Below are 26,443 nucleotides of genomic sequence, written 5' to 3'. Positions count from 1 at the left end.
CCCGGGCTGGCGATGACAGCCGGCCCCGTCGCGGCGCGGCTCGAGTTGTTTTTGTGGTCGGCGCTGCGCTCCCGGTCGTCCTCGCGGGCCGAGCCGTTGGGAGGTGGCGTGGCCACCTCCATTAGGGATGGCACTCGCGTTGGGGAGCGGTCTGGGGAGGGGGGGGTGCTTAGCGACCGGGAAGGCTGCGATGGGTCCCTTGCAGCCGGCGGCGTCTGCGCGTGTTGCAAGGCACTGCGGTTCCCCGGGCGGATGCCGTGTGGGAGTGGGCGCTCGGCGCTGGGGGGTGGCGGGCAGCGGATGTGGGTCCGGGGCGGCGGTGAGTGGCCCCAGCTGTTATAGCCTGTTGCCCATTTTGGAGTTTTCCGCTGGGCAGAGGGCGGACGGAGGGTTCTTCCTGACGCCTGGAGTGGGAGACAGAGAGGTGTCTGCCGAGAGACCAAAGCCAAGGAGAGGAGAGGGGTGGCCCGACGGCGGTGCCTGGCTCAACGGTACCATTCCTGGGACTCGGTAGTGAAACTTTCCTCTTCGGCAGGCTTGGGGCATGGCTTTGAGAAGATAAGTGTGGAGCCTGGAGGGGGTGGGGGGATCCTGGATGTACACTTGCAGTGAAGCTTACCACCATTAGGTTCATTCTTGCTTTGAAAAAAAATTGGTCTTTTGAGTTGATGTTTACGTTCGAGTGTTCTTGTTCTCTATTAGGATCACTTGGTATTAACGTGTTTGTGTTTACTTTTGAACATAACAGAAGCCTATATTGTTACTAATTTCTTTTACAAAAAAAAAAAATATATATATATATATATATACTTCTCTTGCTTATTCCAAAGGTAGAAACTTTAGGAAAAAACACTCTCCATCCGTTCCAGGTACAGTTCTGTATGCTTTCATTCATTTAATCCCTACAGCAACATAAGGGGTAGTTAATAATATTATCCACCTTTTACAGTTGAGTCAATCTAGACACAGAGAGGAGAGATAATTTACCCAAAGTTGTACAGTTATTAAATGTTAGAGCCCAGTTGGGCTCTCAGTGCACTCTTAAGCATTATATACAGATATCTATCTATCTATCTATCTATCTATCTATCTATCTATATCTATCTATGTATCTATGTATCTATCTAGGCATATATATGGTACCCCATTGTGCCTAAAGTCGTCTCTGTTTGATATATTGACTACATTTCTCTACCAAGATGAACGTCTTAACTATGTGCTAGACATTGGACACAATGTTTTCTAATTTTTAATACCATTATTAAAAGTGGATTATAAATATAAATTATAGCAAATATCCTTTGAGTACTTTTGTCACAATTAACCAAATTACCTACAACAATTATAGACTAAACTAGCATTTATCAGCAAAGTTAAGATGTTCAGTTAAGATTATCGGCCCAGTAAATTATTACAAAGCAGATGGCTGAATTGATACTTTTGTTTGCACTTAATTTTAAACTTCCTAAGGTATTAGTCTGTTCTTTGCTCAAAACACAGTCATCATTTTCTTCAGAGCACTGTTATCTTTGAACAAGTTAATCATCTTTAATCCAATCACTCTGACAAGACGTTAGGCAGTTTTAAAAGAATTATGCAATTCTCTTTCAACTATCAGTGACTAAAAGCAGGTTATATTTTGAGGGTGTTCATGTATGTCTATACCTTTTAGGCAATTGTATGTACTTTATACAAAGTTATGTAGCAGTGAAGGTTGAAATCAAAATTTCTCATTAGTTCTAAGTTGAAATACTTTAAAAATCTCCACTTGTTTTACATGAACCATGATGTGAAGAAGGGTATCAATGGGGCAGACTCCCAACTGCACACATTTAGGCAATTACCTTCTTTGAGCTTATCATTGAGCTTTCATGATATTCATTTTATTGGACGGATGTCTCTCTTAAGTCTTCATCTATTATTTTTTTCAAGTAAATGTAATTGCTCCTTCACATTACCAGTTTCAAATTATTTTGACATTCATCGCTTTCCTTAATTCTTGTCTCTCACTTTAATTAAATTCAGTATACATATTTCAAACCCATAATTATTCAACATTATAAGTGAAAAGACTAGGATCCAATGGAACTACATGGAAACGTGTTCTTTGGACATGAAAAGAAAAATCATCCCATCCTTCGGTGGTTAACATCCTCCACACCCCAAACTATGGCTTCCATTTTATTTTGGGATACCAGAGTGCAGAGCTGTGGTCAAAACAGTTGCCTGCCATCAGACACAGTGTTTTTGATATTGAAACTTGAATTTGAAGTTTTCAAGTCTATTTATACAAAATGTTGATTGTTATTAAGGCATAAATATTATAATACATAAGTATAACCTTTCTTATCTGACTCAGAACTGTTCCGATTTTCTGGCCTCTGTTACTTATTTTAGAAAAAGCATTCCTTTGCTACTTGTACTTTGCCTGGTAGATTTGGCATGACTTTTTCCTTTCAAGTCCCATACCTTCAGTTTGGGGAAAGCTGTCTCTGCTTCCTGAGGGTCCCTCTGTTTTAGGTGCTCGATGGGGAACTGGGGACCAGCATTGAGCAGAAAGATGAGTGAGCCCTGCCAACATGGAGGGTGTGAGGCTTTAGTAAACTAATTCTACAAATAAATGTTTATTTGCAAATTGAGGTAAGTTCTCTGAAAGAAAGAATTCTATAGGAATTGTAATAGAGGATTCTGCACCAGACAGAGCAAGATGTCCAAGCAGTCACAGGAATGTGGAGGAATGACACATGAGGAGCTGTTGACTAAGTCAATTGTCTTCTTAAATGCTTTCATAAATCTTTTCTGAATTATTTTCTGAATCAGAGACCTTTGTCCCACTCTGGTTATCACTAGACTTCTCTATTCACCAGGAGCAATACTATCTACCCTCATTATCCATCTTGGGACATGGTGGGGTTTACAAAACTATCAATAACTTTTAAAGCATATAGAGCATGTGGTACCCTTACGTGGTTATTATTATATGTGTAGAAAGATATTTAAGTTTAGTGAAACATAATCCTTTTCTTTCTTTGCCTCAACAATTTATTTTGAATTTTGAAAAGTAGTTGTGTGTGTGCGTGTGTGTGTGTGTGTGTGTGTCTGGTAGTTGTTAAAGTGGCAGAATGTCTCAAAACAGAAATGCAATTGATTCTTCACACAGTCCCTAACATGCTCTAAAGTGTCCAAGAGAACAGAAGAGGTCCCAGAGTAAGGGAGGTGATATTAACTGATGAATATGCTGGGGACGTATGTATTAACAATTGAAGTTTTATTTTATTTATTTTGAGAGAGAGAGAGGGAGAGGAAGAGATAAGGAGAGAGGGAGAGAGAGTCCCAAGCAGGCTCCACACTGTCAGCACGGAGCCGGATGTGGGGTTTGAACTCAGGAACTGTGAGATCATGACCTGACCCGAAATCAAGAGTCAGATGCTAAGTCAACTAAGCTACCCAGGCACCCCTGTATTACAATTTAAATCCATTTAAATGTATTGAATATTTACTATGTGCTGGTTATTCTATGGGCTATGTAAAAATTAACTTGTGTATGCTTCACAATGGCTAGAAGTCTGCATGTATTACCCCCACACACACACACTTTACAGAATGGGAAACTGAAGCACAAAGAGAACAATAATCATGACCACTGGCATAGAAGTAGAGATGAACCCTAAATTCAAGTATTCTAATACTGTACTCCACACTGTTAACTATCAATGTGTAACATCTAGTTCATAGTTTTACTAGTGCGTTAAATTCCCATCATCTTTGGAAATAACACCTCCCAACTTGATCTTTTGGTTACTTTTCCCTTAATGAAAATGAGTGGAAAAAAAAATAGAACTTCTTTTATGGCAGTGCTTTTGCCCCATATTTTACAGGCAAAATATACATAAAGCAAGAAGAGATATATGAATTCCTAGCCACCTGTGACTGCTAGATTATGAGAAATTTTTCATTACATGTTACATAGTTTTAAATTCAAAAATAGTTATTTGAGCAGCACTTGAAACTATTGAAATTTAAAGAAAAAAATTTTAATGTTTTTTTTTATTTTTGAGAGAGGCACACACAGACAGAGTGTGAGCAGGGGAGGGGCAGAGAGAGAGAGAATATGAAGCAGGCTCCAGGCTCTAAACTGTCAGCACCGAGCCCGGTGAGGGGCTCGAACTCACAAACCATGAGATCATGACCTGAGCCGAAGTCAGACACTTAATTGACTGAGCCACCAGGCACCCCTAAACTAATGAAATTTTTAACATCGAGGATATGTACTTAAGCATCTCAAATAATTTGGGGAATATCTTTAATAGCTGGAAGTTCTGGGACCATTAATACACTTAAGAATTTTAAGTTATCTGTTTCACCTACCCCCAATGTGTGTCCAGAGTATGCACTACAAAGAGGATATAAAGTATGACATAGAAACACCGGTTGAATTGTCTTGGTAAAATTTAGAAGACCCTGTTAATTTTTACATTGGGATCTTCTGACATGACTCATAGCAATTGTTATGATTAAAAAAAAAAAACTTAGTAATTTTAAATATTATCTGGATAATGCTAACCTAAGACACATGGGATAGGTTATGAGCAAAGTGAAGTACTAATTGGTTAAATATGTGCTAATGCATATAAAGATCTTTGCACAGTGTCTGAAAATGTTGGTCAGTGTTATTTCTCCCTGAAAATGATGGGTAACATGCAGATGATCATGATGAATGTTCATAGTAATCCCACTTTGTACATAGAGCACACATACAAGTGCATGATTCTTTCCTTTGAAACCATTGGAAATGCTTAAGGCAGTGCATGCATTTTCTGTGACTTAGGTATCCCTATCAAGAATGTGATGCATCGCTTCTGTGTATGCTCAGTTTCATACAAACCTTGATATCATGGAATCATTAGCCAACTATTGCTCTAATTCATACCAAAGTCTTGATCTGACTTTGTGGGGTGTGTGTGTGTGGGGGGGGGGGGATTATCAGAGTGGGAGATGACATCAAGTATACTGATGAACAATTCATGAACTGGAGTTTACAGTTTGATATCATTGTATATATAGAGTCCTACTGCAGAGGATTGTGTGTGTTTGATGTAAATATAAAATATGTTTATCAGTTATAAAGTTATAATAGTTTAGGTTATGCAGTTAAACAACTTTCAAATCTCAGTGACTGAAAAGTACAAAGGTTTATTTCTTGCTAATGCCATGTGCCCACGTCTATCTGTAAAAGACTCTATTCTATATCCTCTTCTCTTAGAGATTCATGCTAATAAGGCCCCTATCATCCAAACATTCTCATCTCTCATCAGGCACATGGGAACATGTTGAATCACCCACAAGTTGTAAAAGGCTTCTACCAGTAATCAAGACTTGCCACTTCCACTCATATTTTATTGGCCAAAGCAAATTATATAGCCATTCCTAACCAGAAGATAGAAAAGAAGGACAATCCAATCCTATGCCCACGTGGAAGAACAGTACAATAGTAGTGAACAAATTAATGATTTCCACATAAAATTAGCCAGTTCCCTTCAATAGTTTTCTTACCTAAAAATGGCTTATGATTTAATGTAAAAGTAGAATCAACAAGGGGCGACTGGATGGCTCGGTCGGTTGGGCATCCGACTTCAGCGCACGTCCTGATCTCATGGCTCATGAGTTGGAGCCCCGCATCGGGCTCTGTGCTGACAGCTCACAGCCTGGAGCCTGCTTCCGATTATGCGCCTCCCTCTCTCTCTCTCTCTGTCTCTCTCTCTCTCTGTCTGTCTCTCTCTCTCTCTCTCTCTGTCTCTCTCTCTCTCTCTCTCTCTGCCCCTGCACTGCTCGTGCTCTGTTTCTCCCTCAAAATTCAATAAACATTTAAAAAATTTAGGAAACAAAAAGAATCAACAATAACCATGTTTTAGAACTTCAGCATGGGAAGGTAATCCCCACAGAAAATCACCAGCAAAGTAGAGACTAAACTGAAAAAATGGATGATATCTCTCTTTTTCATTGGGGATGTATAGTCCAGGAATGAACATAAAGCTCTGGTTTATTTTAAGCGAATGCATGATGTAGCCTATTTGACAATACACACAAGCCAAGAACAGTGCCAAGACCTGCATATACCACTCAAGCTGTTTTCTGAACAGAGTTGATACTATTGACATGGTAGAGAAGAGAGAACAGCTCTGTTTGTATCTTCTTTTGTCACCTGTACCAACATGGACAAAAGTAACATGTACTATTACATATTATTGTAAAAAGTAATACAGATAAACATAAAAATCATACCGTATGTTTATTTTAAATGGCCAAACATAATTTGAAAAGTTAGAATAGATCCAATCCGCATTTGTTAAGTAAGGCTTTTATTTTGCAATAATTGGAGATTCACCTTCCATTGTAAGACATAATACGGGGAGATCCCATCGTCCCTTTTACCCAGTTTCCCCCAACACAAACGAACAAACAATTAGAAAATGGGCAAAAGACATTAAAAAGACATTTCAGTAAAGATATATAAATGGCAAATATTCACGTGAAAAGATGTTCCACATTATTAGCCATTAAGGAATGCAAATTAAAGCCACAGTGAGCTATATCACCACACCTGTTGGAATATTCATCACAAGTATATAGGAATTTATTGTGTGTGTGTGTGTGTGTGTGTTTTTATGTTTACCTGTATCCTGGGAACTTGCTGAATTCTTAGCTCTAAATGTCTTTTGTAATTTCTTAGAATGGTCCATGTAGACCATCACGTCATCTGCAAGTAAGGACAGTTTTATTTTTTTCTTTCTAATCTGTATGCCTTTTGTTTTCTTGTCTTATTGCACTACTGGAACTTCCGGTATTATGTTAGAGGGCTGAGAGTGGACATTCTTACCATGTTGCTGGTCGTCAAGGGAAAGGATTGTCTTTCACCGTAATGTATTATATCGGCAGTAAATTTTTTGTAGATGTTCTTTATTAAATTGAAAAATTTCACCTCAGGTCCAGTTTTTTCTGAGTGTGTTTATCACGAGTAGATATTAATTTTTATCAAATGCTTTTTTTCCCACCAAATGAGATACTCATTTAATTTTCCTTCTCTAGCCTATTATTGTGGTAGAGTACATTGATTTTTGACTATTGAACCAGCTTTGCATCCCTGCAACAAACCACATTTAGCCATTGTGTATCATTTCTTGTATAATCTATTTGCCAGTATTTTGTTAAAGATTTTTACATTTATATTCATAAGAGATATTGGTCTATAGTTTTCTTTTTTGGTACTGTCCTTGTTATTGGTATCAGAGTAATACAAGCTCCATAAAATGAGTTACAATGTGTTCCTTCCTCTCCTATTTTCTGGAAGAGATTGTGTAGAATTGGTATTGAATTGGTATTAATCCTTCTTTAAATATTTGGTAGAATTCCTCAGTGAAAGCAACTGGTCTGGAAGATTTCTTTTTTAGTGTTTTTGTTTTGTTTTGTTTTTTTATTTTTTAGTGATGAACTCAATTTCTTCAATGCTTGTACTAGTTTCCTTGGGCGGGCAATTACAAAATACCACAGACTAGTGGCTTAAACAACAGAAATGTATTTTCTCACAGTTCTGGAGGCTGGGAGTCCAAGATCAAGGTGTCAGAAGGTTTGTTTTCTTCTCACGCTCTTCCTTGGCTTCCAGATGGCAGACCTCTTGCTGTGTCCTCACATGGTCTCTCCTCTGTGTGTGCATCCTTGGTGTCTCTGTGTCCAGATTTCCACTTCTTATAAAGACACCAGTCAAATTGGATTAGGACCCATCCTAACTGTCACATTTAAACTTAATCATCCTTTTAAAGGCCCTATCTTCAAATGCGATCATATTCCGGACTAGGGAGTTAGGACTTCAACATATGAATTTTGGGAGGACACAGTTCAGCCCATAACAATATTTTATAGGCTTTTCAAATGATCTGTTTCATATTATGTGAGTTGTGGTAATTTAAGTTTATTGAGGAATTGGTTCATTTCATCTAAGTTGTCAAATCTATTTGTATAGAGTTGCACATATTTATTTTTGTTCTTTTGATGTCTGCAGTGTCTCTAGTGATATCCCCTGCTTCATTATTTTTTTTAAATGTTTATTTATTGTTGAGGGGGGAGGGCAGAGAGACAGAGCGGGAGGGAGAAAATCTCAAGCAGGCTTTGCACTTTCACCTCAGAGCTGGATGCGGAGTTTGATCCCACCAACATGAGATCATGACCTGAGCTGAAATCAAGAGTCAGACACTGAACCAGCTGAGCCTCCTAGGCGCCCCTCTGCCAATATCTTTTAATTAATGTATTTAGACCATTTGCATTTTCTACAATTATTAATATGTTAGGCTTATTTTTGCCAGTACATTTTTTGGTTTCTCTCTCTCTCTCTCTTTTTTTTTTTACTTTCTCTGTGGGGTTTCCCTTGCCTTTCTGTCAGTTACCTGAGCTTTTGTAGAATTCTATTTTTATTTGTCTATACGTATAATTTTTCACTATCTATTTCAGTTAACATTTTATCAATTCTAGTGAACCATAGAAACTTTACTTCTTTTGCATCCTTTTATTCTCTGCCATTTATAGTATAACTGTCAAATATTTCCTCTGCATACATCACACCGTGTTAACATTTTTGCTTCAAATGTCAAAGACCATGTAGAAAACTTGAGAGGAGCAAGAAAGTCCATTGTATTTATCCATATTTTTCTTCTTTCTTGATGTTCTGACATGCCTTCATTTATTGCTTCCTTTTTATTTTGAAAGTTCCTTAGCCATTCTTTTAGAGCAGACAGGTCTCCTGGTGAAAAAATATCTTTGTTTTCCTTCACCTGAGAATGTCTTGATTTCCCCTTCATTCCTTAAGGATATTTTAACTGGATATGGAATTCTAGGTTGACAGTTCTTTTCTTTCAGCACTTGAAAAAAATGTGCCACTTCCTTTTGGCCTTCATGGTTTCTGTTGAAACATCTATGAATCATCTTCGTTTTCTCTTATAGGTAAGTGTCATTTCTTGTCCTTTTAAAGATTTTTTTTTTACCTTTAGTTTTCATAAATATAACTATGTTTTGTATTAGCATGGATCTTTGAGTTTATTCTCTTTGGCATTCAAATTTATTCAGCTTCTTGAATCTGTAGATTTATGTCTTCTGTCAAACTTGGGAAGTTTTCAGGCATTATTTCTTTGAGTACTTTTTCAGCTTTCTGCATTTTCTCCTCTCCTCTCCTTCCAGGTCTCTAAGACATGAATGTTAGATCTTTTATTATAGTACCATAGTACTAATGTAAGATCTTTGTTATAGTATCATTTTCCTATGGCTGCTGTAACAAATTTCCATAAGCTTATTTTATAACACATATTTATTTGTTTACAGTTCTGGAGGCTGGAAGTCAGAAATGAGTTTCATTGGGTTAGTCAGGGTGTTGACAGGGCTGGTTTATTCTGAAGGTTTAACAGGACAATTCATTTTCTTGCCTTTTCTAGCTAGTGGAAGCTACCAATATTCTTTGACTCACAATTCCTTTTCACACCAATCTATTCTCTTGCTTCTGTATTCACATCTCTTCCTTTCTTCTCTGTGGTTAAATCTCCTTTTACTCCCTCTTTTAAGGGCACTGTGATTATATGTAAGGCCCCCCTGGATAGTCATTGTATTTTCCATATCTCAAGCTCTTTAATCACATCTACAGTATCCCCTTTTGCCACATAAGCTTCCAGGAATTAGGACCAGGCTGAATATCTTTGGGAGCCATTATTCAGCCTATCACACACATGTCTCTGAGGCTCTGTTGTTGTTTCAGTCTGTTCTCTCTGTTGTTCAGACTCGGTAATTTTTTTTTAGCATTTATTTATTTTTGAGACAGAGAGAGGCAGAGCATGAGAAGAGAAGGGGCAGAGAGAGAGGGAGACACAGAATGTGAAGCAGGCTCCAGGCTCTGAGCTGTCAGCACAGAGCCCGATGCGGGGCTCGAACTCACAAACTGTGAGATCATGACCTGAACCGAAGTTGGATGCCCAACCGACTGAGCCACCCAGGTGCCCCTAGACTGGGTAATTTGCGCAAAGATTCTTTCTTCTGTCACTTCCATTCTGTTATTGGGCCTACCCACAATGTTTTATGTCTGATCATTGGGGGTTTTTTTAGTTCTAAAATTTCTATGTAATTTTTTTCTTGAATCTTTTTTTTTAATGTTTATTTATTTTTGAGAGAGACAGAGACAGAATGTGAGTGGGTTAGGGGCAGAGAGAGAGGGAGACACAGAAGCAGAAGCAGGCTCTAGGCTCTGAGCTGTCAGCACAGAGCCCGACGTGGGGCTTGAACTCACGAGCCGTGAGATCATGACCTGAGCCGAAGTCAGATGCTCAACCGACTGAGCCACCCAGGCGCCCCACTATTTAGTTTTTTCTCATGTATTCTTTTTTTTTCTAGCTGATACTTTCTACTTTTTCTTTCAAGTATGTTCATAAATTGCTCATTGGAGTATTTTTTTTATTATGGCTGCTTTAAAAACTTTGTTAGATAATTCTAACATTTCTCTGTTATCTCATTGTTAGCAGCTATAGATTGCCTTTTTTTTATTTAAAAATTTTGTTTTAATGTTTATTTTTGAGAGAGAGAGAGAGCGAGAGAGAGAGAGAGAGAGAGAGAGAGAAGGGCAGGGGCAGAAAGAGAAGGAGACACAGAATCCAAAGCAGGCTCCAGACCCTGAGCTGCCAGCATACAGCCCAATGCAGGGCTTGAACCCACAAAGTGTGAAATCATGACCTGAGCTGAAGTCAGATGCTCAACCGACGGAGCCACCCAGGTGCCCCTAGATTGTCTTTTTTCATTCAGTTTCTGATTTTCCTGGTTCTTGGTGCGATGAATAGTTTTCTGTTGAAACCTGGCCATATTCTTATTATGTTAAGAGACTCTGGATCTTATTTAAACATTCTGTTTTAGTTGTCTTCCACTAATATCACCCCAGTGGGCAAAATGGGGATGGTGTCACCTCATCCCTGCAAGGTAGGGGGAGAAGTGCAGGCTCCTCACTCAGTCTCCCTTGTCACCCAAGGGGGCTCCACATTACTGTGGGAATTATGAATTCAAGTTCCTCACTAGGTCTTCACTGATTCCTCCCTTGTTGAGAATGGTGGAAGTGCTGCTTTCTGTTCCCCAAGTGGAATCCATACACAACATAGGGACAAGAAAGGGATCTGATTATTCCTGGGCCATGATGACAGTCCTGACTCTCCAGTAGGCCTCCCATGACACCACTCAATAGAGATAGGGAGGGGAGACTTGATTTCGCCAGGTGGAGGGGTAAAAGTTCAGTCTCCCCACATAGTCTCCATTGACAACCTAGTAGGGGTGGATCATAGAAAGTCTCATTCCCACTTGGTGGGACTGAAAGTACCAGCTCTGTCCTTGGCCTTCTGGGCCATTAAATTAGTGGGGATGAGGAAATATGGGGCTCCTTGGTACAGCCTTTTGAAGGTGGAGGTCTTAGGGCTACATTTTTTTTTCTGTCTCCTACGGCTGGAATAAAGCCATTATTGTCTAAATATTTTTTTAATTATTTGTTATGTTGCTCCTTTCCTCGTCCTTTGGCTAGACAAAGCATGCTTTTTGTTGGCCTCTCTTTTTTCATCTGTGTCTATTGGCCTTTCTGGGTTTCCGGTTTCTTCAGTTCCACATCTGGGATATATGAAGCAATGCAAAAACCCAAGAAAGTCACCACTCTGTCATTCCTTGGGCCCTAAGGCCCCTAGCTGGTTTGTCTTCTCTCCAACCTTCAGAGTCTTTTATGCTTATTTTATGTATAATGTCAAGGGTTTTAGTTGTACTTAGTGGAAGGAAGAGGGAAAATGACTTCTGCTTCTTCTTCATAGAAGCCCAATCCACATTTTTCATGCAAGTGTAAACCGAAAAATAACACTCAACGTTGACACTCAGAGGATGACAGGGGATTACTGCTGCTCTGTTTCTGAATAATAAACACTTTACAAGTCAGTGGGATGAGTGAGTACTTGGACAATGATGCGGAGGGGAACACAGACCGTTCCATCGGTGTTAAGGCTCAGGGACCACGCGGAGGTGTTCTTACTCCTCCAAATCAATGCTTTTTCCTCTCCTGGGAAACCATCGCTGCAGGCCACGACCAGGTTGGAGACTTTTGCAATTCTCATAGACTGTCTTTTCTGGCAGCATTCTGAAACTTCACCATCCCAGCCCCTACCATATTCTCACTAAGTGTTCTTTATTCCCAGGAACATTATCCATCTGAAAAGCAGTTTTGAACCAGAACGTGTCTGGGAAAATGTTGCTCAGCTAAAAAGGAAATAGTGAACACAAAATCCATGTTTAAATTCTGGGGGGTACTGAGGTGCCTGGGTGGTGCAGTCAGTTAAACATCCAACTGCGGCTCAGGTCATGATCTCACAGTTTGTGAGTTCAAGCCCCGCGTTGGGCTCTGTGCTGACAGCTCACAGCCTGGAGCCTGCTTTGGATTCTGTGTCTTCCTCCCCTCCCCTGCTCACTCTCTCTCAAAAATAAATAAACAAAAATTAAAAAAAAATTCTGGGGAGCATCTACCAGCAAGCATTCATGTTAATTTCTTTTGATGTAAAATTAGACATTAAAAATAAATGTATTAGTTTTGTCAAGCTGTTTGATCACTGCTCAGTAGGTTAAGTACAAGAGATGGGGATAAGAATTTTCTGCTTGAAACCAATATTCTGAAGAGTAACAGTTGACACAGAAGCAATCACAAAGAACAACAGTGCAGGGAGACTCTTCCAAAGAACAAATCAAGTTATTGACTCTATAGTTAACCCTGAAGTTCTCACCGTACTAGAGCAATGTTCCTCAAAGTGTGGTCTTCAGACAGGAAGCATTAGCACACCCTTGGAACTCTTTGTGAAATCAAATTTCCAAGAAACTCTGGGGATGGAGCCCAACAATCTCTTGTAACAAGCCCTCCAGGTTCTTCTGATGCACCTGAAGCTAGAAGCCACTGCACCGTGGTAACCATTGCAGAATCCACTAAAGTTATGCTTTCCGTGATTCTTGACTCAATAGTTGAGGTCTTTGGAAATTTTATTTATGATGTTTAACATTTTGTTGTACTTTAACCATAAATGTTTTTAAAGTAAATATAGCAAAGAAACTAAAAATGTATTACCCAAAGCAGTCTCTTCAGTTAAATAGGCCTTAATGATTTCCAGATAATGATTATTTTGTATCCTTAATCAAATAGTCAAAACTGCTCCATGCCTCATCTTTTTTGGTTGAAACCATAAACGAAGCCGTGCCTACACTTCCCTGCCTTTGTTCCTCATAGCGGCCAAGTCATACATTAATGCATTTTCCTGGCTGTCTTTATGTTCTTTTCTAGAGCTGACACAAGTCACGAAGATATTTGGAGGCAAGGGTGGGGGCGTATCTGCATCATTTGAAGAAGATGCATTTTAGGAGATCTTGTCACACAGTATTGTTAGAGACAGATGCATATGCAGATGTCCAGACTCATCACTGTCATTACCACATCAGCTCTACCATGGGGGATTCACTGTGTACTCCAGGCTGGCATTTTTCTCTGGGGTCATGTGAGATTAAGGAAACTCTTGACTACACGGCCATCCTGAGGAAAGAGAAGCTGCATTTCTGATTAGAGATTTTATAATTGGGGTACAGTTACAAACCCCAGAATGGGGTAAGACAAAGTCAATAAGAAGTAAAAGATTAGAAGGTTTAAGAAATATCTTGTGATTGTAATAAAATACAGATAGATGCAGATTTGAGAGGTAGCCTGTGGCTTGTAGCCCTAAATATGGTTCAGTTTTATTTTACTGTAAGGACAGTATTATGTTATTTTACTCTTTTAACTAGCAATTGCCTAAACTTGTAGAACATAGATTTGAGTTCATAGGTTTGAGTCCACTTAGTAGCCACCACTTTTGGTTGCCAGTATTTCTTTTTTTTTTTTTTTTTTTTTTTTTTTTTTGATTAGTGACTACCTCTTACTCTGTGTAATTTTTAAGGTGAATTTTTAACTTCCATAAATCATGTAAGTTCAATTCCATATACCCTTTACTCCATCCATCTTTTTAAAGGTGTCCTTGTTCTTGAGTAAACTAGGGACATGGCTCAGGAACAATTCATCTGCTTTTAGTGTACAATGAGACACGTTCTTGGTTCGGAAAAATATTGTTCTCCCATCCTTTTAGTAGCCCCACTGCTAGTTCTGTTATGTTTTCCATCCCTTCTGTTCCCTTTGTGCATTCAATCTGATGATATTTCTCATTTACTCATTTTGCTTGGGTGTTTAAATGGTTGTGCCTCTGCGGTATTTTGGGGATAAGGCTTCTCCAAACCTTCATTATGTCCTGTTTGTTAAATAACACCATTTGGACAGGTTGGAGGAGCCACTCCTTTAAAAACACATTTTTAAATGATGCGGCAGATGTTCCCTCTCACACACTCATCCTTTAGAAACTAAAGGATGCCCCCAGCCTTGGCAATACCAGTCACGTGTCTTCTTTCTTAAAGGAACCACTTGGGTGGCTTTTTTTAGATGTGGTAATTAAATCATCACCAAAATGCTGAGGTAAGGTTTAAATAGGAAGAAAAACAGCTCTTTCAGAATAAACGGGGGCAAAAAAGGGGGGTTCCGAAAGGTAAGAAGTGCACATCATGCCTTGTGTGGGCGGTAGTCCAGATTTTCCCCTACAGTGTTAGCTTCTATTTATAAACACAAAATGTGTCAGGTGATTTTTTTTTTTCCATATGCAGATAAATTCTGCCTCTTCCTTTTAACCTAAACACTATAATATTTACCATTAGAATGTATATCAAATACTACTTTCTGCATTATAGTATTTAAATCCCTTTTGTCTCTTGTTGGTGGGTTTTTTCTTTTTCTTTTTCTTTTTCTTTTTTCTTTATTGGCTTAAGAATTTTTTTTTCTCTTATGCCTTATTTTCTGGGAGCATGTGACATAACAGCTGGATGTTAAAAGTTCTTTAGTTATCTCTAACACTTTCAATATAATATTGAGAGTTGCTCTGTATTCGTATAGTTTGAATCTTTGGGTTAGACCAGGAAGAAAAACAACTGAAGTGAACCCAAGGAAAGTGGTATTCTATCACCAGTCTGCAGTGGGCTGGTAATAAAGGCAAAATAATCCACTGTCACCAGCCACAGTAGTTTAAGGGAAAACAATGGCCCTGACAGGAGTGAGCGTGTGGGATAGTTTGTGGCGTGGGTTTTAGGGTTGAGGTTGGTCATTAAGGTGGGAGAGAGTAACAGATACCAGTGTCCCACTTCTTTCTCAGCTGTAATCCTTCTGCCTGGCTGTGTGGAGAGATGATCATCTATGCCACCTGTCTTTTGTTTTCCCCACCACTTTATGCTCTTCATCTCCTTTGTCTTGCGTTCGTTTGTTTGTGTTGTTTTATTTTTTCTTAGCTTTCTTCTTTCCATACCCCCAGCCAGCATCTAGCACTGTTGAATGGTCATGCAAAGAGACTCATCGCTGGAATCGTAAAACTGGAGACATATTGGGCCCCGGACCATGCTTTTCAAAGCTCTCGCCAAGCCTGTGACAAGACTGCATTTGTTGGTTTCCACTCTCTGTTCCACCAGTCATTCCACATTACCTGTGACTCCCTCGGATTCAGTATTTTATGATAGTCTGTGAGAGAACTAGCCCTTGTCATAATTCATACTCAGCGTACCTTCGATTTGCCCCTCTGGCTCAACATGGTTAGGAAAATGGCCATTCATTTTTTAAGAAGTGTTTCTCAAAATATGTTTCAAGGACCACTGCATTAGAATCTTGTGGGGGTTTTGTTAAAAGGATAGGTATCAAAACTCCATCCTAGACACACTGAATCTGAATCTCTTTTTCTGACCTTAGAAATCTGGGGGGTTAGTCCAGATCTGGACTAACAACCTAGGGTAGCCTTTTGAAAATCAGAATGAATGGATACCATCCCCGAGTTTGTAATTTGAACAGCCTGATGTGATTCTAACATGCAGCCTATGTGAGCAACCAGAAAATGAGCTGTAGAAATCGGAAGGATGAGACAGAGGTTGGTGTTGACAAAGAAGCATTACTTCAGTGCATTCATCAAAGTCCAAGGATTGATTCTCATTTATAAAGTCAGACACTGGATTTTTCTCTCAAGGACATAGTCACATTAACCAAGCTTATAGAGACTGAGCTATAAATAGGGATGCCATTTTTAGAATTATCATTGTCACTAGGGCCTGCATGACCAGAGCATTCTTGTCCTCTAGACAAGAGAGAGGGAAAACATTATCATCATAAGTTCACTCCTTGAACCTGGAGTCAGGTTAAGGAAAATTAGTTGAATTAAAGTGGTAAAAATACTAAAAAATTACTGTGCTCAGGAAATCTCCTAAACATTTCACGTGTATGATCGGGTATGATCTCTCTCAATATCCCTTTGCAGTAGGATTATTAGCTCTATGCTCTGGGTGAAAAAAAAAACAGGGGAAAAGAGGCTACATAACTTGATCAATAGGATGGGATTCCCAAGTGCTAGAACTGAAACTGCCAGGCTCTGTGACTCAGATATGAGGGAAAGAGAAAGAAATTACCAGATACCTCTGGAGTTGCTTGGGGCCTTGCATCTAAGTAAGCCATCAAGTGGGGGCAGAATAGCTTCCAGTTGGTGGAGAAGAAAGGAACATGTGAACCACTGTTTGTATGGAGAGGATGCTTTCAAGCCACAAGTCATTAGGATGAGCAGCCCCTGGGTGGATGAAAAAGAATGCCTTTGTCAGACTTTGTGGTTTATTTAACCAACTTCTCTATAGTTGTGATTAAGTGACAGATCTACACAATCAGGTTCTGCTCTCAAATCGCCTTTTTTAAAAGATGTATCACAGCCATATAGAAATAGCTAGCCATAAATATTAATAAGTGGTAATATAGGCGTGTTTAAATATAGCAGACAAGTTTGCATATATCAGCCTCGTGGGTGTCCCCAAGTCCTGAGGTAAACTTGTCTGGGAAAAGATGAGTGAAATCGGCTTGCATCTCTACCAGCTCCAACTCAAGCATATTTCCCGGCCTTTTGGGAGGTTTTCATGGAGCTTTACAGTTTCCCCGTGCCTCTGTGTCTGCACGTGTTGAATGCCTGATTACCGCTCCGAGTTTTGTCTCCGTAGCACGATGCCAGCTTGCATACAAGGTCACCCTGCTGCATGCCACCCTTGGTCCTTTACTCCCCAAAGTATCCCTGGCTCCAGGCTGTGTGTTTAGCAGACTCTGCTGCAGGATTTGGACAATAGAGTTGAGTAATGGGACAGAAATCTTAGATACCCCTCATATTAAAACTCCTTCAACCATTTTTGGGGAAAAAAAAAGTCATAGTTTGTGTTTTCAAGTTATGCTTCAGCATTTCACCAGGTGAGAAATGGGGTTATTTCTAAGTGTACATACTCACTTCCAAGTGGCAGATACACTGTAGTAAATCATATTTCTGGCTCTCTGTTTTCTGCAGCTTATCTGCTAGGAACTATCTATCAGATCTTAGCTACTATTGAAATGTAACCCTGACTCACTCCGACAGGAAAAGTGGATGGCCCTCTCGTCTATGAAACAAATGTTGGCCACCAGCGGTCCCTGAAAACCCCTCAGCACATACAAATGTTCCGTTCCCCAGTGGTGAATCCCGCAAACAGCATAACCTCAACGTATGGTCTTGGGGCTAATACTTTGAGACCATTTTAAGTCACAGCAGAACCTTAACTCCACACTGGTGGTGGTCTTACCATTCGCTGAGAGGTACCGGTGAGAAGTATCTCAGCTGCCGAGAGTGGAAAACTTTAGGGCTCTAGGGTAAGGAAAACATGGTCTCCTTGAATGGACACCTTTCAAAGACAAAACTAAACTAGAACAATTCTTTCCACTCTTGGAGATGACTAGTACCGGTGCTTAACCATGATTTGCATCTTGCAGGTTATGGTTTACCTGGTTTTGCATAGATAGTGGGGAAAAAACAAATTTTCTTCTGTGATGAAAATTATGGGATACAATAACAACTGCATTATGGGATATAATCTAGAAAGCCAGCATAGGAGACGGACCCTTGTTTCACATGGGATGGGACCACTTCTATAATTAGGATGACTATGGTGAATGAGGTTTACTTTCATGATCTAATGATTCATGGAGAACTTCAGAAGTTGCTTAAGATTGGTGGCAAAAGTGACAGGCACCTGGTTTTAGATTGTCATGCCTTTGACAGACATAGCTTTTAGAGCTCAGTTTATTTCCAAGAAAGCTTTTGCCTCCTATCTCTTACAACTGCCAAGATGTATATTATTGTGGGCTAGATCTGATACACTAATCTCCATGTGCACGACTCCAGAAAACACTGGTTGAGGCTGGTGTAAACTCATAAGATGCACACAAAGCCTCACAACAAATATATGCTAATAGTACATTTGACATTGAATTGTTGCAAAACTTAAGCCTTTGTATGGTCAAAGCATGTGTCAGTCTTTACCTAGTGATAGACTAGGAGGAAAATGTGGCAGATCTCAGATGCAAAAGTACTATTTTACTGCTCACATCCTTTTCTTTAGCAATACCTGAAATGCTACTGTGGGTCTGCCAGATGCTAAGCTGACAGCTGAATGATTTGCTCAAAGTTCTCATTAGAGAATCTGTCAGTCTGTTACAAGGACACATCCCGCTACCTAGGTAACTCAGGGTGGGACTGGAGGCTGGTGAAGCTGGGCCACACAGAACAGGTGCAGAAGCACCATCCCCTTGTCTTCAGGGAGCTTACATTCTTCCTGAGAGATGCAATTAAGAAGAAAAACAGGGGCTCAGGTCATGATCTCACGGCTCTTGCGTTCAAGTCCTGCATCAGGCTCTGTGCTGACAGCTCAGAGCCCAGAGCCTGCTTTGGATTCTGTGTCTCCTTCTCTCTCTGCCCCTCCCCTGCGCTCTCTCTCTCTCTCTCTCTCTCTCTCTCTCTCTCTCCAAAATAAAAAAGCATTAATAAAAATTAAAATAAGAGAAACAATCAGTGAAACAACATCAAGGTAACTTTGTTTTGTGTGAAATGAGAAATAGGAGAAAGCATGTAGACATTCTGAGAAGCAGGAAGTTATCAGGAAGTGTCTCAGTACCTTTCTGGGGTTGGAGATCAACAGCTGCATGAACAAGTGGGGATTGCCAATGACCACTGCCTGCAGCCCACCTCAAATCCCGGCAAGGCAAACCTAAACAGGCCTCCCAAGTATCTGGACTCATGTGCAGTGAAAGGGAACAGCACGCAGCCATGGAAAAGTAGTAGACCTAAGGTCCTGGGGCCCGGTGCAAGAGTTCACGTGTTGTGCTTACTTACCTCTGTTTCTGTAAAGGAACTAGTAAAGAGGAAGGAATACTATTTTTAACTTAATACGTGTGCAGTGAAATCCAGCTTGCAAAGCAATTTTCCCTCATGGTTTCTCATTTCTTCCTCACACTAATGCTGTGAAGTAGTGATTCCTTAACTCCAGATATGCTCAGAATTGTGATTTGTCAAAGATCACACAGCTAGTAAATGGCCAAGCAGGGTGTTGAGTCCTACCTGGCTGCGCCCAAATTCTGAGTTCTTTGTCCACACTGCAGTGTTTGAGTTACAACTGCCAACAGGAGAGATTCTTTTGCCTGTAGAGGACTGGGGGAATAGAACAAGAAAATGAAATCTGGCCCATGGCCCATATTATGCAAAGAGATTCTAATCGGTGAAGTCCCTTCACCATGGATATTTAAGGGCCTTAAAGTTTGCTCTCAGCTTTCACAGAATTTTATCAGGATTTTATTAGAATAAAGGATCAATTGCCATTTTCAAGGAAATCTGTGAGCCTGTGATCATTGTTCTATTCCCACATCAACTCAGAGAGGAGTTTGGGGACCAGAAATTATATATATACATATATATATATATATATACATATACATATATATGTGTATACATATATATACACATATACATGTACATATATGCATGCATACATACATATATACATATATATACATACATATATACACATACATATATATACATATATACATACATACATATATACATATACATATACCTATACATATACACATACATATATACATGTACATATATACACATACATATATACATATACAACATATATACATATTCATCATATATAACGTATTAAACATATAACACATATATATTCCTTATGTATGACAGCAGCTCAAGGCTTTAGCATGCATCACCTGAAGGGCTTTGGAAAACAGATTGCTAGACCCTACTCCTGGTGTCTGATTCAGTAGATCTGGGGTAGGAACAGAAAATTTGCATTTGAACAAGTTCCCAGTGTTGCTGCTGCTGCCGATCTAGGAACCCAACCACACTTTTGAGAGCCATCAACATAGCCTGTAAGGTCCACCGTGAACCACACTGATTTTATTTAAAAAGTAATCATTTAAATACAATACCTAAGGTAGCCTTAAAAAAGAAAAGAGGTACCAAAGTGTGGCTAAAGAGGATATGTTTTAGTAGCCCCTGGCATGTACCCTGTGTTGTGCATTGATAATGTGAAGTGTGGGGGTTAGGGGGTGGCAGTGGTGTTCATGGGTTGATTACCCTGGAATACGTACATATAAACTTTGGGGTGTTTGTTTAATACTTCTGCCAGTAGAGGGGCACCTGGGTGGCTCAGTTGGTTGTGTCCGACTTCAGCTCAGATCGTGATCTCACAGTTTGTGGGTTCGAGACCCACGATGGGCTCGTGCTGACAGTTCAGAGCCTGGAGCCTGCTTTAGATTCTGTCTCCCTCTCTCTCTACCCCTCCCCCGCTCAACCTCTGTCTCTGTCTGTCTGTCTGTCTGTCTGTCTCTCAAAAATAAACACTAAAATTTTTTTTAATTAAAAAATAAAAACAAAAGAAACCCAGCACAATTTCTTTGAGATTCATACAAGTTGTTGCACATATCAATAAATTGCTCTTTGTTAGAGCTGAGTGCTAGTCCTTCGTATGGCTGTATCATTGTTAGTTTAACTATTCATCTATTGGAAGACATCTGAGGGTCTTGGTTTTTTTTTTTTCAGTTTTGAAAAAAACTGTTCCAGTTTTGAACTATGAGCGTTCATGTACAGATGTATGTGTACATGTAAGCTTTCATTTCTCTAGAACAAATGTGCAAGAACGCAATTGTTAGATGTTTAGTTTTATACGAAACTGCCCAGCTGTTTTCTAGAATTGGATTTTACATTGTCACCTACATTTTGAGACAAATTTCTGTTTCCTCACTAGCATTTGACATTATCCCTATGTTTTATTTTAGCCATTCTGATAGGCTTGCAAGTGTTTTTATCTCATTGTGGTTTTAAATTGCATTTCCTGGACGACTGGTGATGCTGAACATCTTTCCATGGCTTATTTGCCATCTGTATACCCTCTTTGGTGACAAGTCTCTTCATGCCTTTTGCCCATTTTCTAATTGTACTGTCTTCTAATTCACTGTTAAGTTTTGAGAGTTCGTTATGTTTTCTGTATGTTGGATATGTAGCTTGCAAACATTTTCCTTTCGTCTGAATCTTGTCCTTTCGTCTTCTTAACTGGGTCTTTCATGGATGGGGAAAACAGCTTTAATTTTGATAAAGTCCAGTTTATCAATTTTCCTTTTTATGGATTGTCCTTTTGGTATCAAGTTTAAGAGATTTTTTTTCCTATCCCAAGATCCTGAAGATTTTTTTCCTCTTTTTCTCCCAGAAGTTTTAGAATTTTACATTGTACTTTTAATACCATGATGCATTTTTGTATAACATGAGGCATATAGGAGTTAGAGTAAGTGTGAGCTACTGGTGTAGTTTTTTGTTTTTTTTTTTTAATTTTTTTTTTCCAACGTTTATTTATTTTTGGGACAGAGAGAGACAGAGCATGAACGGGGGGAGGGGCAGAGAGAGAGAGAGAGACACAGAATCGGAAACAGGCTCCAGGCTCTGAGCCATCAGCCCAGAGCCCGACGCGGGGCTCGAACTCACGCACCGCGAGATCGTGACCTGGCTGAAGTCGGACGCTTAACCGACTGCGCCACCCAGGCGCCCCCTACTGGTGTAGTTTAAAGAGAGAGAATGAAAGCAGGGATGTAAAGACCCAACAGAGAGAATGCTTGTGAGAGGTATTTATTAGGGACATTTATCAGAGCCCAGCAGAAAGGTGGTTTAGGGAGGAGAAGTCAGATATTGTCTGTGTGGATGGTGGTATGTACAAAAAGAGGGGAAAAGGAGCAGGTTTGGGTAGAAGAAATGAATTGGGTTTAAACTTCTTGAGTTTGAGATAGCCATTAAATATTTGGGTGAAACTGGCCTGATTATTATGGTTTTCACATATGAAACTAGCATTTGTGGATGAATTTCATGGCGGGTAATTTTTGAAAATTGCCCAAAATTGTTTAGAGCTACGCTGCCATAAATTTTGGTTATGCCGTTTTAAGTGAAACACAGAAATCATAGAATTATAGAAAGGAAACATTATACTTAATGTAAAGGCCAAGGGCTTTGGTGCGTTTTAGGCTAGAATCAGAAATAGAGTGGTTCTGACTACAGACTGTGTTAGCCAAAGAAGTTCTGTGGGGTTTTTTAAATTAATTATTTTAAAATTTACATACAAGTTAATTAGCATATAGTGCAATGATTTCAGGAGTAAGATTCCAGTGATTCATCCCCTATGTATAACACCCAGTGCTCATCCCAACAAGTGTCTTTTTTAATGTTACTTACCCATTTAGCCCTTCCCCCCACCCACAACCCCTCCAGCAACCCTCAGTTCTCTGTATTTAAGAGGCTCTTATATTTTGTTCCCCTCCTTGTTTTTATACTATTTTTGTTCCCCTTCCCTTATGTTCATCTGTTTTGTGTCTTAGATTCCTCATATGAGTGAAGTCATATGATATTTGTCTTTCTCTGACTAATTTCGCTTAGCATAACACCCTCTAGTTCCATCCACGTAGCTGCAGATGGCAAGATTTCTTTCTTTTTGATTGCCAAGTAATACTCCATTGTATATATATACCACATCTTCTTTATCCATTCATCCATTGATGGACATTTGGGCTCTTTCCATACTTTGGCTATTGTCGATGGCATTGCTATAAACATTGGGGTGCATGTGCCCCTTTGAAACAGCAGTCCTGTATCCCTTGGATAAATACCTAGTAGTGCAATTGCTGGGTTGTAGGGTAGTTCTACTTTTAATTTGTGAGGAACCTCCATCCTGTATTCCAGAGTGGCTGCATCAGTTTGCATTCCAAGCAGCAGTACAAAAGAGATACTCTTTCTCCTCATCCTCGCCAACATCTGTTGTTCCCTGAGTTGTTAATGTTAGCCATTCTGACAGGTGTGAGGTGGTATCTCAGTGTGGTTTTGATTTGTATTTCCCTGATGATAAGTGATGTTGAGCATTTTTTCATGTGTCGGTTGGCCATCTGGATGTCTTCTTTGGAGAAGTGTCTATTCATGTCTTTTGCCCATTTCTTCACTGGATTATTTGTTTTTTGGGTGTTGAGTTTAATAAGTTCTTTATAGATTTTAGATACTAACCCTTTATCTGATATGTCATTTGCAAATATCTTCTCCCTTTCCATCAGTTGCCTTTTAGTTTTGCTAATTGTTTCCTTTGCTTGTGTTTTTTTTTAACGAGTCTGAGCCTCAGTCTCCTAATCTATGACATGGGTGTTTTCATAAGTCTGAAGCTTACAGGATTGCAGTGAGGACCAAACAAGATGGCAAGCCTGACATGCTTTATCTATAATTAAAATTTAGCACATATTAGTTCTTTTTTTACTACAAGGTACTTTTCAGATCACTTAGAGTGTTTTCCAAATTATTTTTTAAGAAGGGGAGCTCTTTTTTCAAATGAAGTCTTATATAGACCTAGAAAACAGATCAAAGCAAAGATGTCGCCTCTTCATCCAAGTTCTCAATTGCAGCAACAATGTGGAAACTTAAGGCCCTTTGAAAATCACCGGTATAGTAAGATACTCGATTCAAAGATGAGAAACCTGGTCTGAAGAGGTAAAGAATGTTTACTCAGGTCACGTGATGAAAGCAGACCCCACTGTAGTCTCCAGTTACCAGCTTCCTATTTCATATGCTTCCCCAAATGCCATAGGATCTTTGACTCAAATAGCATTGACTTACATGTGTGGGTATGGTTACAGTTCCAAAAGAAGATGGTGCCTTAAATGTTCTGTGAAGTACAGTGGCATTCCTGTCACTTGTGGCCTCCAAAGCACACTTCTGCAAAGCAAGCCTCTTTTTAAGAGGTATGTTTGGATGTATTTAAGACCCTGACCCAAAATCAAGAGTGGGATGCTCAGCCAACTGAGCCACCCAGGCGCCCACCCAGGGAACATTTTTAAATGGTATATTCTGGGACTCAAGGATTCTGGAAGATTCTGAGTCAGAAGGCCTGAGGTAGATCTTTATAATCTCATTATTTGAAGCTTTCCAGGTGAGGCTGGAATTTGAGGTCCACTGCTCTGTGGGTTAGCCCAGGACCCCTGGAGTTGCCCATGCTGTTCCCCTGACATTTCCTTTCTAGAGAACGATTGCTTTTGAGCACTCAATAACATTGCTGAGATTTTCCCTCTAGTTCAGAACTAGAGCATGGTCTGCCCTACCCGAGTCAGCCTCTTCCCATTCATCAAACCTTTTCCTTAAGTAACAGCTTAGAGGCAAAAATGGTGTCAGCTTGGCAGTAACAACAATAACCACAATGTAAAAGCCATCACGTTTTGAGCATTCACTATGTGGCAGATGAGTTTTTAGTGTTTTGTCTGTATTTTCTGATGACAGAAGTCTGAACTTTAGACTTTCATTTACAACTGCCTACTCAATATTTCAAACAGAACTCTTGAAGACTCCCTTCCCTGGTAGATGCTCCTATCCCAGTCTTCCCTTGGTACATTCCCAGCAGTCAGCCAGTGGCTCATGCCCAGATCTAGGTGTTATTCTTGCCTCCATTTCCCCTCAGAGACCACAACCAGTTCAGCAGGACATTCTGCCAGCCGTGCCCTCAAAATATACACCAGTCTAACTGCTCTGCTCCACCAAGAGCCGTTTAGTCCCAATCGCTATTTTTTCTTTTTTTTAATTTTTTAATGTTTAGTTTTGAGAGGGAGACAGAGAGACAGAGCATGAGTGGGGGAGGGGCAGAGAGGGAGACACAGAATCCAAAGCAGGCTCCAGGCTCCGAGCTGTCAGCACAGAGCCCGACGCAGGGCTTGAACTCACAAACCGTGAGATTGTGACCTTAGCCGAAGTCAGACGCCCAACTAACTGAGCCACCCAGGCACCCCTCAATCACTATTATTTCTTGTCTGTATTATTATGGTACTTCAGTGACTGAACTATTTTTGCTTCCTATGGCTGGTCCTTCAGAGATGAAACAAGAATAATCATATAAAAGTGAAAGTCAGAGATGTCGTTCACTCATGAGCCTAAAACCTTCAGTTACTTCCTATCACACTTAGGTTAAAAGTCAGCGTCCTTAACCAAGTATTACCTATAAGTCCTACATGATCTGGCTTATCTGTCTCCCAAAATTCCTTTTGTATCACTCCATTCCTGGTCCTCCTCGCCTCTGCCTTCCTACTGTTCCCTAAATAAGACACATTTTTGCCCACCTCAGGACCTTTGCATTTGGTACTACCCCCACCTGGACCACTCTTCCCTGGAGCTTCCCATGGCAGAGTCTATCATTTCACACAGGTCTCTGTTTAAATAACATCCTTGGTAAGTCCTTCCCTGCACATTCTTCCTAAAATAGCACTCCTACCTCTCTCTATTCCTTTTCCTGCTTCATTTTTCTTCGTAGCTTTCGTCACTACCTAATAAATAACATGGTGCCATAGATTTACTTGGTTAGTTGGTTGTTTGTCTCCCCAGCTAGAGTGTCAGCTCTGTGAGGGAAGGGATCCTGTCTGTGTCTTGTTCATCTTTGTATCCCTGGCACCTGGCACATAATCAGTGCTTGTACAGTATTTGTTGAATGAATGAATGAATGAATGAATGAATGAATATAGCGAGTGTTACCCTCTGGGTTCTCTCATAGCAATGCCTTTGATTCTTATCCCTCAGATGTACATGGAATTTCTATAAACCTTAGATGACTTATGTCCTGATCTCTGTCAGTCATTTTAAAACTCATGGTCTTCTTTGCCTTTTGTTACTACTCTTTAATGTTTATAAAGAACAGAGACATTCCTAGAATAGTCCTTAAAATACTTCATTATTATTCCTGAAACTAAAGCCACTAGGCTTTGCCTCCTTTCCTTTGTTTCAGTACTTTCAGACTTAGGTTGAAAGAGAGCTATAAAGAGGGCATGCTGCATTGGGTCAGCAGTGTCCCCGCGGACAGGAAAATACTCCCATGTACCCTTACTGTCTCTCCC

At 39.9% G+C, this 26,443-nt stretch overlaps 1 protein-coding gene across 1 annotated transcript in view; it reads left to right on the top strand.

The window, feature by feature from the left end:
- DTNA (dystrobrevin alpha) overlaps positions 1 to 26,443 on the top strand; it is a 355,193-nt gene that overhangs the window by 1,040 nt on the left and 327,710 nt on the right. The gene's annotated exons all lie outside the window — the stretch shown is intronic.

Source organism: Herpailurus yagouaroundi, unplaced genomic scaffold (assembly GCF_014898765.1).
Source record: "Herpailurus yagouaroundi ecotype Mexico unplaced genomic scaffold, PumYag 142, whole genome shotgun sequence".
Lineage (NCBI taxonomy): Eukaryota > Metazoa > Chordata > Mammalia > Carnivora > Felidae > Herpailurus > Herpailurus yagouaroundi.
This window is presented reverse-complemented; position numbering and strand designations above follow the sequence as displayed.